Here is a 21,284-nt window from a genome sequence, read left to right as displayed (position 1 = left end):
TCGTTCTTTTGTCCAAACCCCAATTATGGTACAAAGCCCAATTACCCAATTTTAGTAATTAGCCCAACATCATGATTACTTCGGTATTAAATAAGCATAATAATAACTTAGCTACGAGACATTAAATTAAAAAGGTTGAACATAACTTACAATGATTAAAAATAGCGTAGCGTTACACGGACAGAATTTCGACTTACACCCTTACAACATTCGCTAACATACCCTTATTGAAATGTCCCGTTCTTATTGATTAAAAACGTTCCATATTAATTGATTTCGTTGCGAGGGTTTGACCTCTATATGAGACGTTTTTCAAAGACTGCATTCATTTTAAAACAAACCATAACCTTTATTTCATAAATAAAGGTTTAAAAAGCTTTACGTAGATTATCAAATAATGATAATCTAAAATATCCTGTTTACACACGACCATTACATAATGGTTTACAATACAAATATGTTACATCGAAATCAGTTTCTTGAATGCAGTTTTTACACAATATCATTCAAACATGGACTCCAAATCTTATCCTTATTTTAGTATGCAACAGCGGAAGCTCTTAGTATTCACCTGAGAATAAACATGCTTTAAACGTCAACAAAAATGTTGGTGAGTTATAGGTTTAACCTATATATATCAAATCGTAACAATAGACCACAAGATTTAATATTTCAATACACATCCCATACATAGAGATAAAAATCATTCATATGGTGAACACCTGGTAACCGACATTAACAAGATGCATATATAAGAATATCCCCATCATTCCGGGACACCCTTCGGATATGATATAAATTTCGAAGTACTAAAGCATCCGGTACTTTGGATGGGGCTTGTTGGGCCCGATAGATCTATCTTTAGGATTCGCGTCAATTAGGGTGTCTGTTCCCTAATTCTTAGATTACCAGACTTAATAAAAAGGGGCATATCCGATTTCGATAATTCAACCATAGAATGTAGTTTCACGTACTTGTGTCTATTTTGTAAATCATTTATAAAACCTGCATGTATTCTCATCCCAAAAATATTAGATTTTAAAAGTGGGACTATAACTCACTTTCACAGATTTTTACTTCGTCGGGAAGTAAGACTTGGCCACTGGTTGATTCACGAACCTATAACAATATATACATATATATCAAAGTATGTTCAAAATATATTTACAACACTTTTAATATATTTTGATGTTTTAAGTTTATTAAGTCAGCTGTCCTCGTTAGTAACCTACAACTAGTTGTCCACAGTTAGATGTACAGAAATAAATCGATAAATATTATCTTGAATCAATCCACGACCCAGTGTATACGTATCTCAGTATTGATCACAACTCAAACTATATATATTTTGGAATCAACCTCAACCCTGTATAGCTAACTCCAACATTCACATATAGAGTGTCTATGGTTGTTCCGAAATATATATAGATGTGTCGACATGATAGGTCGAAACATTGTATACGTGTCTATGGTATCTCAAGATTACATAATATACAATACAAGTTGATTAAGTTATGGTTGGAATAGTTTTGTTACCAATTTTCACGTAGCTAAAATGAGAAAAATTATCCAATCTTGTTTTACCAATAACTTCTTCATTTTAAATCTGTTTTGAGTGAATCAAATTGCTATGGTTTCATATTGAACTCTATTTTATGAATCTAAACAGAAAAAGTATAGGTTTATAGTCGGAAAAATAAGTTACAAGTCATTTTTGTAAAGGTAGTCATTTCAGTCGAAAGAACGACGTCTAGATGACCATTTTAGAAAACATACTTTCACTTTGAGTTTAACCATAATTTTTGGATATAGTTTCATGTTCATAATAAAAATCATTTTCTCAGAATAACAACTTTTAAATCAAAGTTTATCATAGTTTTTAATTAACTAACCCAAAACAGCCCGCGGTGTTACTACGACGGCGTAAATCCGGTTTTACGGTGTTTTTCGTGTTTCCAGGTTTTAAATCATTAAGTTAGCATATCATATAGATATAGAACATGTGTTTAGTTGATTTTAAAAGTCAAGTTAGAAGGATTAACTTTTGTTTGCGAACAAGTTTAGAATTAACTAAACTATGTTCTAGTGATTACAAGTTTAAACCTTCGAATAAGATAGCTTTATATGTATGAATCGAATGATGTTATGAACATCATTACTACCTTAAGTTCCTTGGATAAACCTACTGGAAAAAAGAAAAGTGGATCTAGCTTCAACGGATCCTTGGATGGCTCGAAGTTCTTGAAGCAGAATCATGACACGAAAACAAGTTCAAGTAAGATCATCACTTGAAATAAGATTGTTATAGTTATAGAAATTGAACCAAAGTTTGAATATGATTATTACCTTGTATTAGAATGATAACCTACTGTAAGAAACAAAGATTTCTTGAGGTTGGATGATCACCTTACAAGATTGGAAGTGAGTTAGCAAACTTGAAAGTATTCTTGATTTTATGAAACTAGAACTTTTGGAATTTATGAAGAACACTTAGAACTTGAAGATAGAACTTGAGAGAGATCAATTAGATGAAGAAAATTGAAGAATGAAAGTGTTTGTAGGTGTTTTTGGTCGTTGGTGTATGGATTAGATATAAAGGATATGTAATTTTGTTTTCATGTAAATAAGTCATGAATGATTACTCATATTTTTGTAATTTTATGAGATATTTCATGCTAGTTGCCAAATGATGGTTCCCACATGTGTTAGGTGACTCACATGGGCTGCTAAGAGCTGATCATTGGAGTGTATATACCAATAGTACATACATCTAAAAGCTGTGTATTGTACGAGTACGAATACGGGTGCATACGAGTAGAATTGTTGATGAAACTGAACGAGGATGTAATTGTAAGCATTTTTGTTAAGTAGAAGTATTTTGATAAGTGTATTGAAGTCTTTCAAAAGTGTATAAATACATATTAAAACACTACATGTATATACATTTTAACTGAGTCGTTAAGTCATCGTTAGTCGTTACATGTAAGTGTTGTTTTGAAACCTTTAGGTTAACGATCTTGTTAAATGTTGTTAACCCAATGTTTATAATATCAAATGAGATTTTAAATTATTATATTATCATGATATTATCATGTATGAATATCTCTTAATATGATATATATACATTAAATGTCTTTACAACGATAATTGTTACATATATGTCTCGTTTAAAAATCATTAAGTTAGTAGTCTTGTTTTTACATATGTAGTTCATTGTTAATATACTTAATGATATGTTTACTTATCATAGTATCATGTTAACTATATATATATATCCATATATATGTCATCATATAGTTTTTACAAGTTTTAACGTTCGTGAATCACCGGTCAACTTGGGTGGTCAATTGTCTATATGAAACATATTTCAATTAATCAAGTCTTAACAAGTTTGATTGCTTAACATGTTGGAAACATTTAATCATGTAAATATCAATCTCAATTAATATATATAAACATGGAAAAGTTCGGGTCACTACAGTACCTACCCGTTAAATAAATTTCGTCCCGAAATTTTAAGCTGTTGAAGGTGTTGACGAATCTTCTGGAAACAGATGCGGGTATTTCTTCTTCATCTGATCTTCACGCTCCCAGGTGAACTCGGGTCCTCTACGAGCATTCCATCGAACCTTAACAATTGGTATCTTGTTTTGCTTAAGTCTTTTAACCTCACGATCCATTATTTCGACGGGTTCTTCGATGAATTGGAGTTTTTCGTTGATTTGGATTTCATCTAACGGAATAGTGTGATCTTCTTTAGCAAAACATTTCTTCAAATTCGAGACGTGGAAAGTGTTATGTACAGCCGCGAGTTGTTGAGGTAACTCAAGTCGGTAAGCTACTGGTCCGACACGATCAATAATCTTGAATGGTCCAATATACCTTGGATTTAATTTCCCTCGTTTACCAAATCGAACAACGCCTTTCCAAGGTGCAACTTTAAGCATGACCATCTCTCCAATTTCAAATTCTATATCTTTTCTTTTAATGTCAGCGTAGCTCTTTTGTCGACTTTGGGCGGTTTTCAACCGTTGTTGAATTTGGATGATCTTCTCGGTAGTTTCTTGTATAATCTCCGGACCCGTAATCTGTCTATCCCCCACTTCACTCCAACAAATCGGAGACCTGCACTTTCTACCATAAAGTGCTTCAAACGGCGCCATCTCAATGCTTGAATGGTAGCTGTTGTTGTAGGAAAATTCTGCTAACGGTAGATGTCGATCCCAACTGTTTCCGAAATCAATAACACATGCTCGTAGCATGTCTTCAAGCGTTTGTATCGTCCTTTCGCTCTGCCCATCAGTTTGTGGATGATAGGCAGTACTCATGTCTAGACGAGTTCCTAATGCTTGCTGTAATGTCTGCCAGAATCTTGAAATAAATCTGCCATCCCTATCAGAGATAATAGAGATTGGTATTCCATGTCTGGAGACTACTTCCTTCAAATACAGTCGTGCTAACTTCTCCATCTTGTCATCTTCTCTTATTGGTAGGAAGTGTGCTGATTTGGTGAGACGATCAACTATTACCCAAATAGTATCAAAACCACTTGCAGTCCTTGGCAATTTAGTGATGAAATCCATGGTAATGTTTTCCCATTTCCATTCCGGGATTTCGGGTTGTTGAAGTAGACCTGATGGTTTCTGATGCTCAGCTTTGACCTTAGAACACGTCAAACATTCTCCTACGTATTTAGCAACATCGGCTTTCATACCCGGCCACCAAAAATGTTTCTTGAGATCCTTGTACATCTTCCCCGTTCCAGGATGTATTGAGTATCTGGTTTTATGAGCTTCTCTAAGTACCATTTCTCTCATATCTCCAAATTTTGGTACCCAAATCCTTTCAGCCCTATACCGGGTTCCGTCTTCCCGAATATTAAGATGCTTCTCCGATCCTTTGGGTATTTCATCCTTTAAATTTCCCTCTTTTAAAACTCCTTGTTGCGCCTCCTTTATTTGAGTAGTAAGGTTATTATGAATCATTATATTCATAGATTTTACTCGAATGGGTTCTCTGTCCTTCCTGCTCAAGGCATCGGCTACCACATTTGCCTTTCCCGGGTGGTAACGAATCTCAAAGTCGTAATCATTCAATAATTCAATCCACCTACGCTGCCTCATATTCAGTGGTTTCTGATTAAATATGTGTTGAAGACTTTTGTGGTCGGTATATATAATACTTTTGACCCCATATAAGTAGTGTCTCCAAGTCTTTAATGCAAAAACAACCGCGCCTAATTCCAAATCATGCGTCGTATAATTTTGTTCGTGAATCTTCAATTGTCTAGACGCATAAGCAATCACCTTCGTTCGTTGCATTAATACACAACCGAGACCTTGCTTTGATGTGTCACAATAAATCACAAAATCATCATTCCCTTCAGGCAATGACAATATAGGTGCCGTAGTTAGCTTTTTCTTCAATAGCTGAAACGCTTTCTCTTGTTCATCATTCCATTCAAATTTCTTCCCTTTATGCGTTAATGCAGTCAAGGGTTTTGCTATTCTGGAAAAGTCTTGGATGAACCTTCTGTAGTAACCAGCTAGTCCTAAAAACTGGCGTATGTGTTTCAGAGTTTTCGGGGTTTCCCACTTTTCAACAGTTTCTATCTTTGCCGGATCCACCTTAATACCTTCTTTGTTCACTATGTGACCGAAGAATTGAACTTCTTCCAACCAAAATGCACACTTTGAAAACTTAGCGTACAATTCTTCCTTCCTCAATACTTCTAACACCTTTCTCAAATGTTCACCGTGTTCTTGGTCATTCTTTGAGTAAATAAGTATGTCATCAATGAAAACAATGACAAACTTGTTCCACACACTCGGTTCATAAGGTCCATGAACACAGCTGGTGCATTAGTTAAACCAAACGGCATGACCATAAACTAGTAATGACCGTAACGTGTTCTGAAAGCAGTCTTTGGAATATCATCTTCTTTCACCCGCATTTGATGATACCCGGAACGTAAGTCAATCTTTGAATAAACAGACGAGCCTTGTAGTTGATCAAATAAGTCGTCGATTCTCGGTAGTGGGTAGCGGTTCTTGATGGTAAGTTTGTTCAACTCTCGGTAGTCGATACACAACCTGAATGTACCATCTTTCTTCTTGACAAACAAAACAGGAGCTCCCTACGGTGATGTGCTTGGTCGAATGAAACCACGCTCTAAAAGTTCTTGTAATTGGCTTTGCAGTTCTTTCATCTCACTGGGTGCGAGTCTGTAAGGAGCACGAGCTATTGGTGCAGCTCCTGGTACAAGATCTATTTGAAATTCAACGGATCGATGTGGGGGTAATCCCGGTAATTCTTTCGGAAATACATCGGGAAATTCTTTTGCAATGGGAACATCATTGATGCTCTTTTCTTTAGTTTGTACTTTCTCGACGTGTGCTAGAACAGCATAGCAATCTTTTCTTATTAGTTTTTGTGCCTTCAAATTACTAATAAGATGTAGCTTCGTGTTGCCCTTTTCTCCGTACACCATTAAGGGTTTTCCTTTTTCTCGTATAATGCGAATTGCATTTTTGTAACAAACGATCTCTGCTTTCACTTCTTTCAACCAGTCCATACCGATTATCACATCAAAACTCCCTAACTCTACTGGTATCAAGTCAATCTTAAATGTTTCGCTAACCAGTTTAATTTCTCGATTCCGACATATATTATCTGCTGAAATTAATTTACCATTTGCTAATTCGAGTAAAAATTTACTATCCAAAGGCGTCAATGGACAACTTAATTTAGCACAAAAATCTCTACTCATATAGCTTCTATCCGCACCCGAATCAAATAAAACGTAAGCAGATTTATTGTCAATAAGAAACGTACCCGTAACAAGCTCCGGGTCTTCCTGTGCCTCTGCCGCATTAATATTGAAAACTCTTCCGCGGCCTTGTCCATTCGTGTTCTCCTGGTTCGGGAAATTTCTAATAATGTGGCCCGGTTTTCCACATTTATAACAAACTACATTGGCATAACTTGCTCCGACACTACTTGCTCCGCCATTACTCGTTCCGACACCATTTGTTCCTTTCGTTCTATTAACCCCTGGTCCGTAGACCTCACACTTCGCCGCGCTATGACCGTTTCTTTTACACTTGTTGCAAAATTTGGTGCAGAACCCCGAGTGATACTTTTCACACCTTTGGCATAGCTGCTTCTAATTGTTGTTGTTGTTGCGGTTATTATTATTGTTGGGATGATTGTTGTAGTTTTTGTTGTTGTTGTTGTTGTTGTTGTTGGGCCGTTTGTTGTAGTTGCGATTGATGTTGCGATTGTTGGGATAATTGTTGCGATTATTGTTGTAATTGCTGTTGTTGTTGTATTGGTGATTCTTATCACCGTTTTCCTCCCACTTTCTTTTGACTTGCTTCACATTGGCCTCTTCAGCAGTCTGTTCTTTAATTCTTTCTTCAATCTGGTTCACTAGTTTGTGAGCCATTCTACATGCCTGTTGTATGGAGGCGGGCTCGTGTGAACTTATATCTTCTTGGATTCTTTCCGGTAATCCTTTCACAAACGCGTCGATCTTCTCTTCCTCATCTTCGAATGCTCCCGGACACAATAGGCACAATTCTGTGAATCGTCTTTCGTATGTGGTAATATCAAATCCTTGGGTTCGTAACCCTCTAAGTTCTGTCTTGAGCTTATTGACCTCGGTTCTGGGACGGTACTTCTCGTTCATCAAGTGCTTGAATGCTGACCACGGTAGTGCGTACGCATCGTCTTGTCCCACTTGCTCTAGATAGGTATTCCACCATGTTAACGCAGAACCTGTGAAGGTATGCGTAGCGTACTTCACTTTATCCTCTTCAGTACACTTACTTATGGCAAACACCGATTCGACCTTCTCGGTCCACCGTTTCAATCCGATCGGTCCTTCGGTTCCATCAAATTCCAAAGGTTTGCAGGCAGTGAATTCTTTGTAGGTGCATCCTACATGATTTCCTGTACTGCTAGATCCAAGGTTATTGTTGGTATGTAGCGCAGCCTGTACTACGGCTATGTTTGAAGCTAGAAAAGTACGGAATTCCTCTTCATTCATATTCACGGTGTGTCGAGTAGTCGGTGCCATTTCCTTCAAAATAGTCAAATGGAACAAGTTAATCATACAGAATATTAAGAGTAGTTAATAGTATTTCGTAGCATAATATGAACTCATTTATAAAAGCTTTTTCTTCATATTAGCGTTTTATAAGTTTAAATTCGGGTAGTACCTACCCGTTAAGTTCATACTTAGTAGCTAATATACAATTCAACTACTACAATTCTATATGAAAAACTGATTATAATAATATTTCGCGTTCAAACTTTTATACAATATTTTACAAACTTACAATATCGCTTATTTTACATAAAGCATGAAATATAGCACACAATAACTTTGATACAAGATAGTTGTGAAGATAATTCTAGCTAGTACACAAGTCGTTCAGCAAAGGCAATAAAGACACGTAATTCATACGTCCAGAAACAAGTCATGCATTCTGGTTTTACTAGGACTACTTCCCATCCTTGGTCTTGTGGAACATAACCGTTATGGCCGTTGATAAGACAGCGTGTTGTAACGTCGTCAAAGGGACGAGGGTTACGTAATGTCCAACAGTCCCGTAACAATCTAAAAACCTCATTTCTTACCCCAATTACCGACTCCGTCACTTGTGGGAACGTTTTGTTTAATAGTTGTAGGCCGATGTTCTTGTTCTCACTTTGGTGAGAGGCGAACATTACTAATCCGTAAGCATAACATGCTTCTTTATGTTGCATGTTAGCCGCTTTTTCTAAATCACGAAGTCCAATATTCGAATATATTGAGTCAAAATAATTTCTTAACCCATTGCGTAAAATAGCATTTGGGTTCCCCGCAATATATGCGTCAAAGTAAACACATCGTAACTTATGGATTTCCCAATGTGATATCCCCCATCTTTCAAACGAAAGCCTTTTATAAACCAAGGCATTCTTGGAACGTTCTTCGAATGTCTTACAAACTGATCTCGCCTTAAATAGTTGTGCTGAAGAATTCTGACCGACTTTAGACAAGATTTCATCAATCATGTCTCCGGGTAGGTCTCTTAAAATATTGGGTTGTCTATCCATTTTGTGTTTTTATACTGTAAAATAGACAAGAGTTAGATTCATAAAAAAAAATACTTATTAATACAAGCAATTTTTACATATATCATAAAGCATAAGCACACTATATTACATATATTACACCACACGAATACAACTATCTTATTCCGACTCGCTTGTTTCTTCTTCTTCGGTTTTGGTTCGTTTTGCCAAGTTTCTAGGGATATATGATGTTCCCCTAATACGAGCCGTTATTTTCCACATTGGTTTAGAAAAACCTGGTGGTTTAGAGGTTCCCGGGTCATTGTTACAACTTAAGGACTTCGGGGGTTGACGATACATATAAAGTTCATCGGGGTTGGAATTAGATTTCTCTATTTTTATGCCCTTTCCCTTATTATTTTCTTTTGCCTTTTTAAATTCAGTTGGGGTAATTTCTATAACATCATCGGAATTCTCGTCAGAATCCGATTCATCGGAGAATTGGTAATCCTCCCAATATTTTGCTTCCTTGGCGGAAACACCATTGACCATAATTAACCTTGGTCGGTTGGTTGAGGATTTTCTTTTACTTAACCGTTTTATTATTTCCCCCACCGGTTCTATTTCTTCATCCGGTTCTGATTCTTCTTCCGGTTCCGATTCTTCTTCCGGTTCCGACTCTTCTTCCGGTTCCTCTTCGGGAACTTGTGAATCAGTCCATGAATCATTCCAATTTACATTTGACTCTTCATTATTATTAGGTGAGTCAATGGGACTTGTTCTAGAGGTAGACATCTATCACATAATATCAAACGCGTTAAGAGATTAATATATCACATAATATTCACATGTTAAAAATATATAGTTTCCAACAAAATTTGTTAAGCAATCATTTTTCAAATAAACACGGTCGAAGTCCAGACTCACTAATGCATCCTAACAAACTAGATAAGACACACTAATGCAAAATTCTGGTTCTCTAAGACCAACGCTCGGATACCAACTGAAATGTCCCGTTCTTATTGATTAAAAACGTTCCATATTAATTGATTTCGTTGCGAGGTTTTGACCTCTATATGAGACGTTTTTCAAAGACTGCATTCATTTTAAAACAAACCATAACCTTTATTTCATAAATAAAGGTTTAAAAAGCTTTACGTAGATTATCAAATAATGATAATCTAAAATATCCTGTTTACACACGACCATTACATAATGGTTTACAATACAAATATGTTACATCGAAATCAGTTTCTTGAATGCAGTTTTTACACAATATCATTCAAACATGGACTCCAAATCTTGTCCTTATTTTAGTATGCAACAGCGGAAGCTCTTAGTATTCACCTGAGAATAAACATGCTTTAAACGTCAACAAAAATGTTGGTGAGTTATAGGTTTAACCTATATATATCAAATCGTAACAATAGACCACAAGATTTCATATTTCAATACACATCCCATACATAGAGATAAAAATCATTCATATGGTGAACACCTGGTAACCGACATTAACAAGATGCATATATAAGAATATCCCCATCATTCCTGGACACCCTTCGGATATGATATAAATTTCGAAGTACTAAAGCATCCGGTACTTTGGATGGGCCTTGTTGGGCCCGATAGATCTATCTTTAGGATTCGCGTCAATTAGGGTGTCTGTTCCCTAATTCTTAGATTACCAGACTTAATAAAAAGGGGCATATTCGATTTCGATAATTCAACCATAGAATGTAGTTTCACGTACTTGTGTCTATTTTGTAAATCATTTATAAAACCTGCATGTATTCTCATCCCAAAAATATTAGATTTTAAAAGTGGGACTATAACTCACTTTCACAGATTTTTACTTCGTCGGGAAGTAAGACTTGGCCACTGGTTGATTCACGAACCTATAACAATATATACATATATATCAAAGTATGTTCAAAATATATTTACAACACTTTTAATATATTTTGATGTTTTAAGTTTATTAAGTCAGCTGTCCTCGTTAGTAACCTACAACTAGTTGTCCACAGTTAGATGTACAGAAATAAATCGATAAATATTATCTTGAATCAATCCACGACCCAGTGTATACGTATCTCAGTATTGATCACAACTCAAACTATATATATTTTGGAATCAACCTCAACCCTGTATAGCTAACTCCAACATTCACATATAGAGTGTCTATGGTTGTTCCGAAATATATATAGATGTGTCGACATGATAGGTCGAAACATTGTATACGTGTCTATGGTATCTCAAGATTACATAATATACAATACAAGTTGATTAAGTTATGGTTGGAATAGTTTTGTTACCAATTTTCACGTAGCTAAAATGAGAAAAATTATCCAATCTTGTTTTACCCATAACTTCTTCATTTTAAATCTGTTTTGAGTGAATCAAATTGCTATGGTTTCATATTGAACTCTATTTTATGAATCTAAACAGAAAAAGTATAGGTTTATAGTCGGAAAAATAAGTTACAAGTCGTTTTTGTAAAGGTAGTCATTTCAGTCGAAAGAACGACGTCTAGATGACCATTTTAGAAAACATACTTTCACTTTGAGTTTAACCATAATTTTTGGATATAGTTTCATGTTCATAATAAAAATCATTTTCTCAGAATAACAACTTTTAAATCAAAGTTTATCATAGTTTTTAATTAACTAACCCAAAACAGCCCGCGGTGTTACTACGACGGCGTAAATCCGGTTTTACGGTGTTTTTCATGTTTCCAGGTTTTAAATCATTAAGTTAGCATATCATATAGATATAGAACATGTGTTTAGTTGATTTTAAAAGTCAAGTTAGAAGGATTAACTTTTGTTTGCGAACAAGTTTAGAATTAACTAAACTATGTTCTAGTGATTACAAGTTTAAACCTTCGAATAAGATAGCTTTATATGTATGAATCGAATGATGTTATGAACATCATTACTACCTTAAGTTCCTTGGATAAACCTACTGGAAAAAAGAAAAGTGGATCTAGCTTCAACGGATCCTTGGATGGCTCGAAGTTCTTGAAGCAGAATCATGACACGAAAACAAGTTCAAGTAAGATCATCACTTGAAATAAGATTGTTATAGTTATAGAAATTGAACCAAAGTTTGAATATGATTATTACCTTGTATTAGAATGATAACCTACTGTAAGAAACAAAGATTTCTTGAGGTTGGATGATCACCTTACAAGATTGGAAGTGAGTTAGCAAACTTGAAAGTATTCTTGATTTTATGAAACTAGAACTTTTGGAATTTATGAAGAACACTTAGAACTTGAAGATAGAACTTGAGAGAGATCAATTAGATGAAGAAAATTGAAGAATGAAAGTGTTTGTAGGTGTTTTTGGTCGTTGGTGTATGGATTAGATATAAAGGATATGTAATTTTGTTTTCATGTAAATAAGTCATGAATGATTACTCATATTTTTGTAATTTTATGAGATATTTCATGCTAGTTGCCAAATGATGGTTCCCACATGTGTTAGGTGACTCACATGGGCTGCTAAGAGCTGATCATTGGAGTGTATATACCAATAGTACATACATCTAAAAGCTGTGTATTGTACGAGTACGAATACGGGTGCATACGAGTAGAATTGTTGATGAAACTGAACGAGGATGTAATTGTAAGCATTTTTGTTAAGTAGAAGTATTTTGATAAGTGTATTGAAGTCTTTCAAAAGTGTATAAATACATATTAAAACACTACATGTATATACATTTTAACTGAGTCGTTAAGTCATCGTTAGTCGTTACATGTAAGTGTTGTTTTGAAACCTTTAGGTTAACGATCTTGTTAAATGTTGTTAACCCAATGTTTATAATATCAAATGAGATTTTAAATTATTATATTATCATGATATTATCATGTATGAATATCTCTTAATATGATATATATACATTAAATGTCTTTACAACGATAATCGTTACATATATGTCTCGTTTAAAAATCATTAAGTTAGTAGTCTTGTTTTTACATATGTAGTTCATTGTTAATATACTTAATGATATGTTTACTTATCATAGTATCATGTTAACTATATATATATATATCCATATATATGTCATCATATAGTTTTTACAAGTTTTAACGTTCGTGAATCACCGGTCAACTTGGGTGGTCAATTGTCTATATGAAACATATTTCAATTAATCAAGTCTTAACAAGTTTGATTGCTTAACATGTTGGAAACATTTAATCATGTAAATATCAATCTCAATTAATATATATAAACATGGAAAAGTTCGGGTCACTACACTTATTATTAGAAATTAAAATTAAAATTAAAATATAAATATATATACATATACGTTGATGAATGAGGAGAAAAAGATGTGTAAATTTCGGCCGAATGCTTGGCCTTTTATAGGCCCACGTAATACTATTTGACCTCCGCGAGTGCGGAGGTTTTTGCCTTTATAAGCTCCGCGAGTGCAGAGCTGTGGATTCCAGCTCACACAAGCTTGGCTCCTAGCTTGCCGACAGTTTTATAATATAATATAATATATATATTAATTTTAAGAATTAATTATATATTATATTATATTCATGTGCATAGTTGACTTGTAATTTTTAGTCCGTTGCGTCGAGCGTTGAGAGTTGACTCTGGTCCCGGTTCCGAATTTTTGAACGTCCTTGCGTATAATTTAATATCTTGTACTTTGCGTTTTGCACCTTGTACTCTTGTAATTTTGAGACGTTTCTCATCAATAATTTGAACCTCTTTGCTTGTACTTTGTACTTTTTAGATTTTTGGTCGTTTGCGTCTTCAATTTGTCGAATCTGCCTTTTGTCTTCACCTTTTAATATTTAAACGAATATTCCTTGTAAATAGGACAACTGCAACTAAAAGCCTGTCTTTCTTGAGGGATAATGATATGAAATATATGTTCGTTTTTAGCATTATCAAATATTCCCACACTTGAGCGTTGCTTGTCCTCAAGCAATATAGTCTTGAAATATACTAGAATCACTTCTTTATTCTTCACACTTTGTACATCAGTGATTTCTATACGGCGGTATAAACAATGGTAGTAACGTTGTGGTTTACAGTCCCACATGACTATAAAAATTTAGATCCATTAAGGAAATTTGATCTTTATGAAAATATTTGATCTTTTGAAAATTAAATCTAGCTTTTACCCTAGATAAGTTTTCCGGAATAACCCTTCACCGATGTTTGCAAAATATTTTTGTGGGTTTGGTGGGTTAATGATATCTAAAATTTTAGCTCAAAACTTGTGATTTTGTGTCACCCACTTGCTAACCTTGTATTGGGAAAGCAACACGTCCAGTATACTTGTTCCGTATATTACCTTTCGGTAAACTACCGTCCGGTTGTAAAGGAAAGCGTTGAACAAGCAACTGTTAAGGCAATGTCCCCTGACATGCTTTTAATTATGGTCTATAATGTGTAGGACGCAATTACTATCCTTTGTAGGAGCAATAGTAAAGCTCACCCTTATAATTTTCCGGTCTGGCACAAGGTCCTGTCTTTGACCATATTATGCAACCACCGTTCTTACGGTTGACACCCGATTTGGTTCAGGTAACCTAATGAATTCCAGGTGAATTCCTAGGATTTTACGTTTAATGGTAATGAACGCATTGAAAATGGGTTTTCAGAAAACAAATCGGTTTGTAATTTTGATCAAAATATTTTCTCGTTCAAGCTCGAGTTTAGATATCATCGAATTCCATGAGTTTGTAATTCTCAATCTTTAAGGTCAATCTCCAGGATTGAGTAATATCAGGCTTAAAAGCTGATTTTTGATCTTTTAAGGAGATTATCCTTTATGGGGGTCTGATTCATTAGTCTTATCAAGCTAATTTGCACGGCGTCCTCCCCATTTTACAAGACAGATCCTCTCATGGTTAGGATAAGTCTGACCACTTGGCGACCCTGTTTGATGCTGAGGTCCGTGGATTTCCTGCTGATTTTAGTGATGACTTTTCTAGATTTTTCGTCAACCTACAGCTGGTCTGGACGACAACTTCATGACCTAAATCAAGAAGCGCGTTTCTTTTTCGGAAGACTTTACTTCCTTTAAATGATGGAATTGATTCATCGTGTAGATACATCTTTCTTACAGTAAATTGGGTAAAACTGATTAGATTAGTCCAAAGCAAAAGTATCTTCAATTATTTGTTACAGAAATATGTGACATATGTTTAAGATAACTTGGTAAATTTTCCCACACTTGGCTTTTATTTTCTTTTATTTGTCTTTTTATTGTCCTCTATTCCATTTTAAATGAATTCTAACATTTTGGTTTGTTTCTCAATTTATGTCCTTTCCGAGGTAACAATAATTTCGGTGTTAACACCTAGTTTTATCGTTCATAAATATGTATAAACATGATTTTGAGTTCATTTAATTGAAAATTTTGAAAAATTTACTAGAAGTGGGTAGTCAGTATATAAGACTAGGGATGTTCTTTATTATCAGAGAGCACTAGATTCTAATACAACTACTGTGTTACTAGTATTTTTAATGGTAACCAAGTGTTTAAGTTAAAAAATTTTAAAAATCCGAAAGAATTTAACCCCTTCCCATACTTAAGATCTTGCAATGCCCTCATTTGCAAGAAATCAGTAAAAATTTAAATTATTGAGGGTGATTAGCGTAGAAAAATAATTAAATTTTACCAAAGTTTCCAAACATATTGGCGTTTGTTTTAAAAGCAAAGATTTTTGGGTTTTTTTAATGTTTTTGGAATACTTTAATTCAATAAGATTAAAAATAATGATAATAAAAGTTCTCGTCCCTCCCTCGGGTAAAGCAATTTCGGTTCAAAGACCTAGTCTTCAACTTACGACGAATTTTAAAAATCATATTTTTAACTTAGCGAAATAAAGTAAAGAAGGTGTGCGTCTTTGTAAATTGTAGGCCAATAGAATCCAGCATCATAAACTTTTCTTGTTGTGAGTTGAGGCCCATAATGCCCTCCTGTTGGTCCTGTGTGACAATGGTTTAAAATTTTACTAGCTTCATCTCCGAATACACATCGGCGTATTATTCCATCGGGACAACTTTTAAACAAATGTGGATATTCCCAGAAATAGTGTTTTATATCACTAAAGAATTTCTTTCATTTTTGATACGATAATCCTTTTTCAAGGAATCCACATACTAAATAGTTTGCATAGTCTGTAAACCATGGAATTTCATTATGATCTATCTTCAATAGATATTCATCAGGAAAGTTGTCTTGTATGGCTGATTCATTTAGAACTTCTAATTCGGAATTTTCAAGACGAGAAAGATGATCAGCGGCGAGATTTTCTGCTCCTCTTTTATCTCGGATTTCAATATCAAACTCTTGTAAGAGTAAGATCCAACGGATTAATCTTGGTTTGCATCTTGTTTCGAAAATAGGTATCTAAGAGCAGAATGGTCGGTATAGACCACCGTTTTAGCTAGAACGAGATATGAACGAAATTTGTCAAAAGCAAAGACAATAGCAAGGAGTTCTTTTTCAGTAGTTGTGTAATTTGTTTGTGCTCCTTGTAACGTCTTACTTGTAAAATATATAGGTTAAAATCGTTTTTCAATCCTTTGTCCTAAAACGGCTCCCATTGCAAAATCACTTGCATCGCACATAACTTCAAACGGTAAATTCCAATTTGGAGTTATCATAATCGGCGCATTAGTGAGTTTCTCTTTAAGAATATTAAAAGATTTGATACATTCATCTGAAAAGATGAATGGAGCATCCTTTTCTTGGAGTTTATTCATAGGAGTGGCAATTTTAGAAAAATCTTTTATGAAACGTCGGTAAAAACCAGCATGCCCTAGAAAACTCCTAACTCCTCTAACATTGGTGGGATGTGGAAGTTTAGCAATTACATCTACTTTAGCTCTATCCACTTCAATTCCTTCCTTTGAAATTTTATGTCCAAGAACGATGCCTTCTTTAACCATGAAATGGCATTTCTCCCAATTAAGTACTAGATTTGATTGTTCGCATCTAATAAGCATTCGTTCAAGATTAGCAAGACATGTTTCAAAAGTATCACCGAAGACTGAAAAGTCATCCATGAAAACTTCCATGCATTCTTCTATCATGTCGTGAAAAATCGCCATCATACACATTTGAAAGGTTGCAGGGGCGTTGCAAAGTCCAAATGGCATGCGTTTGTAAGCAAAAGTACCATAAGGCACATGAACGTGGTTTTCTCTTGGTCTTCGGGTGCTATTGGAATTTGAAAATATCCGGAAAAACCATCAAGAAAACAATAGTAACTATTTCCGGCTAATCTTTCCAACATTTGATCAATGAAAGGTAAGGGAAAGTGATGTTTTCTGCTAGCGTCATTTAATTTTCTATAATCAATACATACACGCCATCCTGTTACAGTCCTAGTAGAAATAAGCTCATTTTTCTCATTTGTAATGACAGTCATGCCACCCTTCTTAGACACGCATTGAACTGGGCTTACCCATGGACTATCAAAAATTGGATAAATTAAACCTACATCTAGCAGTTTAATTATTTCTTTCTTAACAACATCTTGCATATTAGGATTTAGTCTTCGTTGACGTTGCACATACGTTTTATGACCTTCTTTCATAAGGATTTTATGTGTGCAATACGAAGGACTTATTCCTTTAATATCATGAATCTTCCATGCAATGGCTGGTTTATGAGCTTTTAACACAGAAATGAGTTGAGATTTTTCATTTTCAGTAAGAGAAGACGATATTATTACAGGTAATTCAGATTCACCATGTAAATAAGCATATTCCAAATGGTTTGGAAGTGGCTTTAACTCTAATGTCGGTGGTTCTTCTATCGATGATTTATATCGATATCTGTCTTCTTCTTTTAGCATTTGAATTTCTTCTGTTGTTGGTTCATATCCATTAGCCATAAGTGTAGCTAACATTTTAGTTTCATCAATTGGTTCAGTTCCTTCTCCTAAAGAACATTCTCCTGTTCCTTGTAATTCTGGAAATTCTTCTAACAATTCTGCATGTGATTCTATAGTTTGAATATAATAACATGTATCATCTGCAGATTGAGGTTGTTGCATTACTCTATCAACTGAAAAGGTAACACTCTCGTCCTCTATACTTAGGGTAAGTTTCTTACCGAACACGTCTATCATTGCTTTAGCCGTGTTTAAGAATGGTCTTCCTAATATGAGAGGAACTTGAGAATCTTCTTCCATGTCCAGAACAACAAAATCTACTGGAAATACTAAAGTACCAACTTTAACTAGCATGTTCTCCATTATCCCTCTAGGATATTTTACTGATCTATCGGCTAGTTGTATACTTATTCTTGTTGGTTTCAATTCTCCAAGGTCTAGTTTAGTGTATAGTGAATACGACATTAAATTTATACTAGCACCTAAATCTGCCAATGCTTCTATTGAACTAAGACTACCCAGAAAACATGGAATTGTGAAACTTCCTGGATCAGATAGTTTTTCTGGTATTTTATTCAACAGCACTGCAGAACAATTAGCATTCATAGTAACATCCGAGAGTTCTTCCATTTTATTTCTATTTGTGATTAGATCTTTCAAAAATTTAGCATATCTAGGCATTCCTGAAATCACATCAATAAAAGGAAGATTTACATTTATCTGTTTAAACATATCCAAGAATTTGGATTGCTCGGCTTCAAGTTTCTCTTTTCTCATTTTACTCGGGTAAGGAAGTGGTGGTTGGTATGGTTTAACATAAGGTTTAGCTTTAACTGTGTTATCTTCATTAACCTTTTCAACTACCGGTTCTTTTTTCCTTATCTTGTTCAGGTTGTGGTTCTTGTGGAGTAGGAATAGCTTCATTAGAAATTACAGGTATTTCAGGTGGTTTAAGTGTAATACCACTTCTTGTGGTAATGGCTTTAGCTGTTTCATTCCGGGGGTTAGTATTTGTATCACTTGGTAGACTTCTCGGTTTTCTTTCACCTATTAACCTTGCTAGGTTACTTACTTCTTGTTCCAGATTTTGAATAGAAGCTTGTTGATTTCTAAATGCTTGAGCATTTTGTTCATTGGTTTGTTTCTGAGATGTGAAAAACTGTGTTTGAGATTCAACTAGCTTCGTTATCATATCTTCTAAATTCGGCTTTTTATCATCGGTTTGTGGTGGTTTGTTTTGAAAATTAGGTCTTTGCTGATTGTAAGTATTATTAGATACTTGTTGATTACTTGGACCTTGTTGGTTGTTGTATGGAACATTTCGATTATAATTCTGGTTTTGATTGTAGATTGGTCTTGGCGGTTGATAATTATTTCCAGGCCTTTGGTTTATGTATGAAACATTCTCTCTTTGTTCCATTGTTAGTTCAATACTGAGACAATCTTTTGTCAAATGTGGTCCTCCACACTGCTCACAACTAATTCGTATTGAGTGTATATCCTTAGTCATCTTTTCCATTCGTCTCTCGACAGCATCTATCTTTGCGGCAATGGAATCTAAGTCATGGCTAGAATCGGCTCTAGCTGCTTTAGATGATCTAACGATATCTTTTTCTTGGTGCCACTCATGTGAGTGGGAAGCAGTGTTATCAATAATTTTGTAAGCATCAGTTTCGGTTTTCTTCATAGTAGAACTACCAGCTGCTATATCTATGTCTTTCCTTGTAGTGATGTCGAATCCTTGGTAGAATATTTGTACTATTTAACAGGTGTCTAAACCATGTTGCGGACATCCTCTCAATAACTTTCCAAATCTTGTCCATGCCTCATATAGAGTTTCATTTGGCTTCTGTGTGAACGTAAGAATTTCTCCTTGAAGTCTCACGGCTTTGGATGCCGGAAAGAATTGTTTAAGAAATTTTTCAACTAAAACGTCCCATGTATCAATCGCCCCTTCAGGTAATGATTCCAACCAATATTTGGCTTCTCCCTTTAAAGTCCAGGGAAATAACATGAGATATATCTGTTCATCCTCCACTTCTCTTATTTTAAATAGTGTGCAGATCCTATTAAAGGTACGAAAATGTTCATTTGGATCTTCCTTCGGTGCACCACTAAATTGGCATTGATTAGTCACCATGTGTAGAATTTGTCCTTTGATTTCATAATCTGGCGCATTAATGTCTGGTTGAGTAATTGCGTGACCTTGGCCAGTGCGTTTAGCTCTCATTCGGTCTTCCATACTTAGAGGTTCCAGATTCTCCATAATTGAATTTGTTAAATCTGAATCACTATGGGATTCTGATTTATTGGTTGGTTCATCAACAATCTCTGTTTGAATGATTGGTGGTTCCGGATGAAAGATTAATGGTTCAGGATCTATAAATTGTCCCTGAATATTCTCCTGATTCTCAATTGTGAGGTCGGGTTCAAAAAATGGATTATCGGAAATTTGAATTGGAGTACTCGGTCGACTGGATGACGATTCTAAAGAAAAATCAACGGCGACAATATTTGCTAGATGTCTTGATCGAGTTACAGGTGGTGAACGTACAAAAGGTGGTGAACGTTTTGCTCGGTGCATTCACTGAATATCCTATTAGTTTTTAAAAAGGAAGAAAAGTTATATAAGTTATCAAATTAATAGACTTTTCTGATTTTTGCCCACGTTTCGAATAGCCAAAAGATGCAGCAGAGGGGCAGGATTCGTTTGGTCTCAATATAATTGAGTACTGTTTGGCTCCAATAACCCGGCCCACGTACAAATCTAACTATTACTACGAACCAGAAAATTTTGATGTCTATCAATTTAACCACTTAAAATAAATTTTCGTAATTTAAAGAAATATTAGATAAGAAATAGAGAAAATTCTAAGTCCTAAAAACTAGAATGGCGAGAAATAAGAAAGAAAAAGAGCGCGTCGAAAAACGTCGAAAAATAAAAGGGTTGAAAAATAAAAGGCGTCGAAAAATAAAAATAAGAAAGTAGCGCGTCTAAACTTAAAAAGGAACTAAAAACTAAAAACGGCGTCGCAAAATTCTAAAGCACCTAGATCTTAGTCTAAAGAAAAAGCACTTAAGGGAATTTACGGCAAATCTTAAAAATCTATAAGTAAACACAAAATAACTATGGCAAAAACTATGACTTAAAACTAAATACGAGCGAAAAATACAAATATTACGCTAAAAACAAATAAAAAGGAACAAAATATAAAAATAAACTAAAAGTTGTAAAAATTACAATTTTTATTAAAATATTATTTTTATATAAAACTATTAATTTTATATATTTAATAAAACTTAATATAACTTAAAAATACAAATTAATTAAAAACTAAACTAAATA

The 21,284-nt window shown here is 34.6% G+C and overlaps 1 non-coding gene across 1 annotated transcript; it reads left to right on the top strand.

Moving 5' to 3' along the window:
* The first annotated feature begins 19,713 nt into the window (after positions 1-19,713).
* On the top strand, positions 19,714-19,820 carry LOC139895364 (small nucleolar RNA R71). The gene has a single exon (XR_011775819.1). It is a non-coding gene; the product is annotated as a small nucleolar RNA R71 (small nucleolar RNA).
* The last annotated feature ends 1,464 nt before the right edge of the window (positions 19,821-21,284 follow it).

Source organism: Rutidosis leptorrhynchoides, chromosome 2, assembly GCF_046630445.1.
Source record: "Rutidosis leptorrhynchoides isolate AG116_Rl617_1_P2 chromosome 2, CSIRO_AGI_Rlap_v1, whole genome shotgun sequence".
NCBI classification, from domain to species: Eukaryota; Viridiplantae; Streptophyta; class Magnoliopsida; order Asterales; family Asteraceae; genus Rutidosis; species Rutidosis leptorrhynchoides.
Note: the sequence above shows the minus strand (reverse complement) of the source record. Positions and strands in the feature narration are given on the sequence as shown.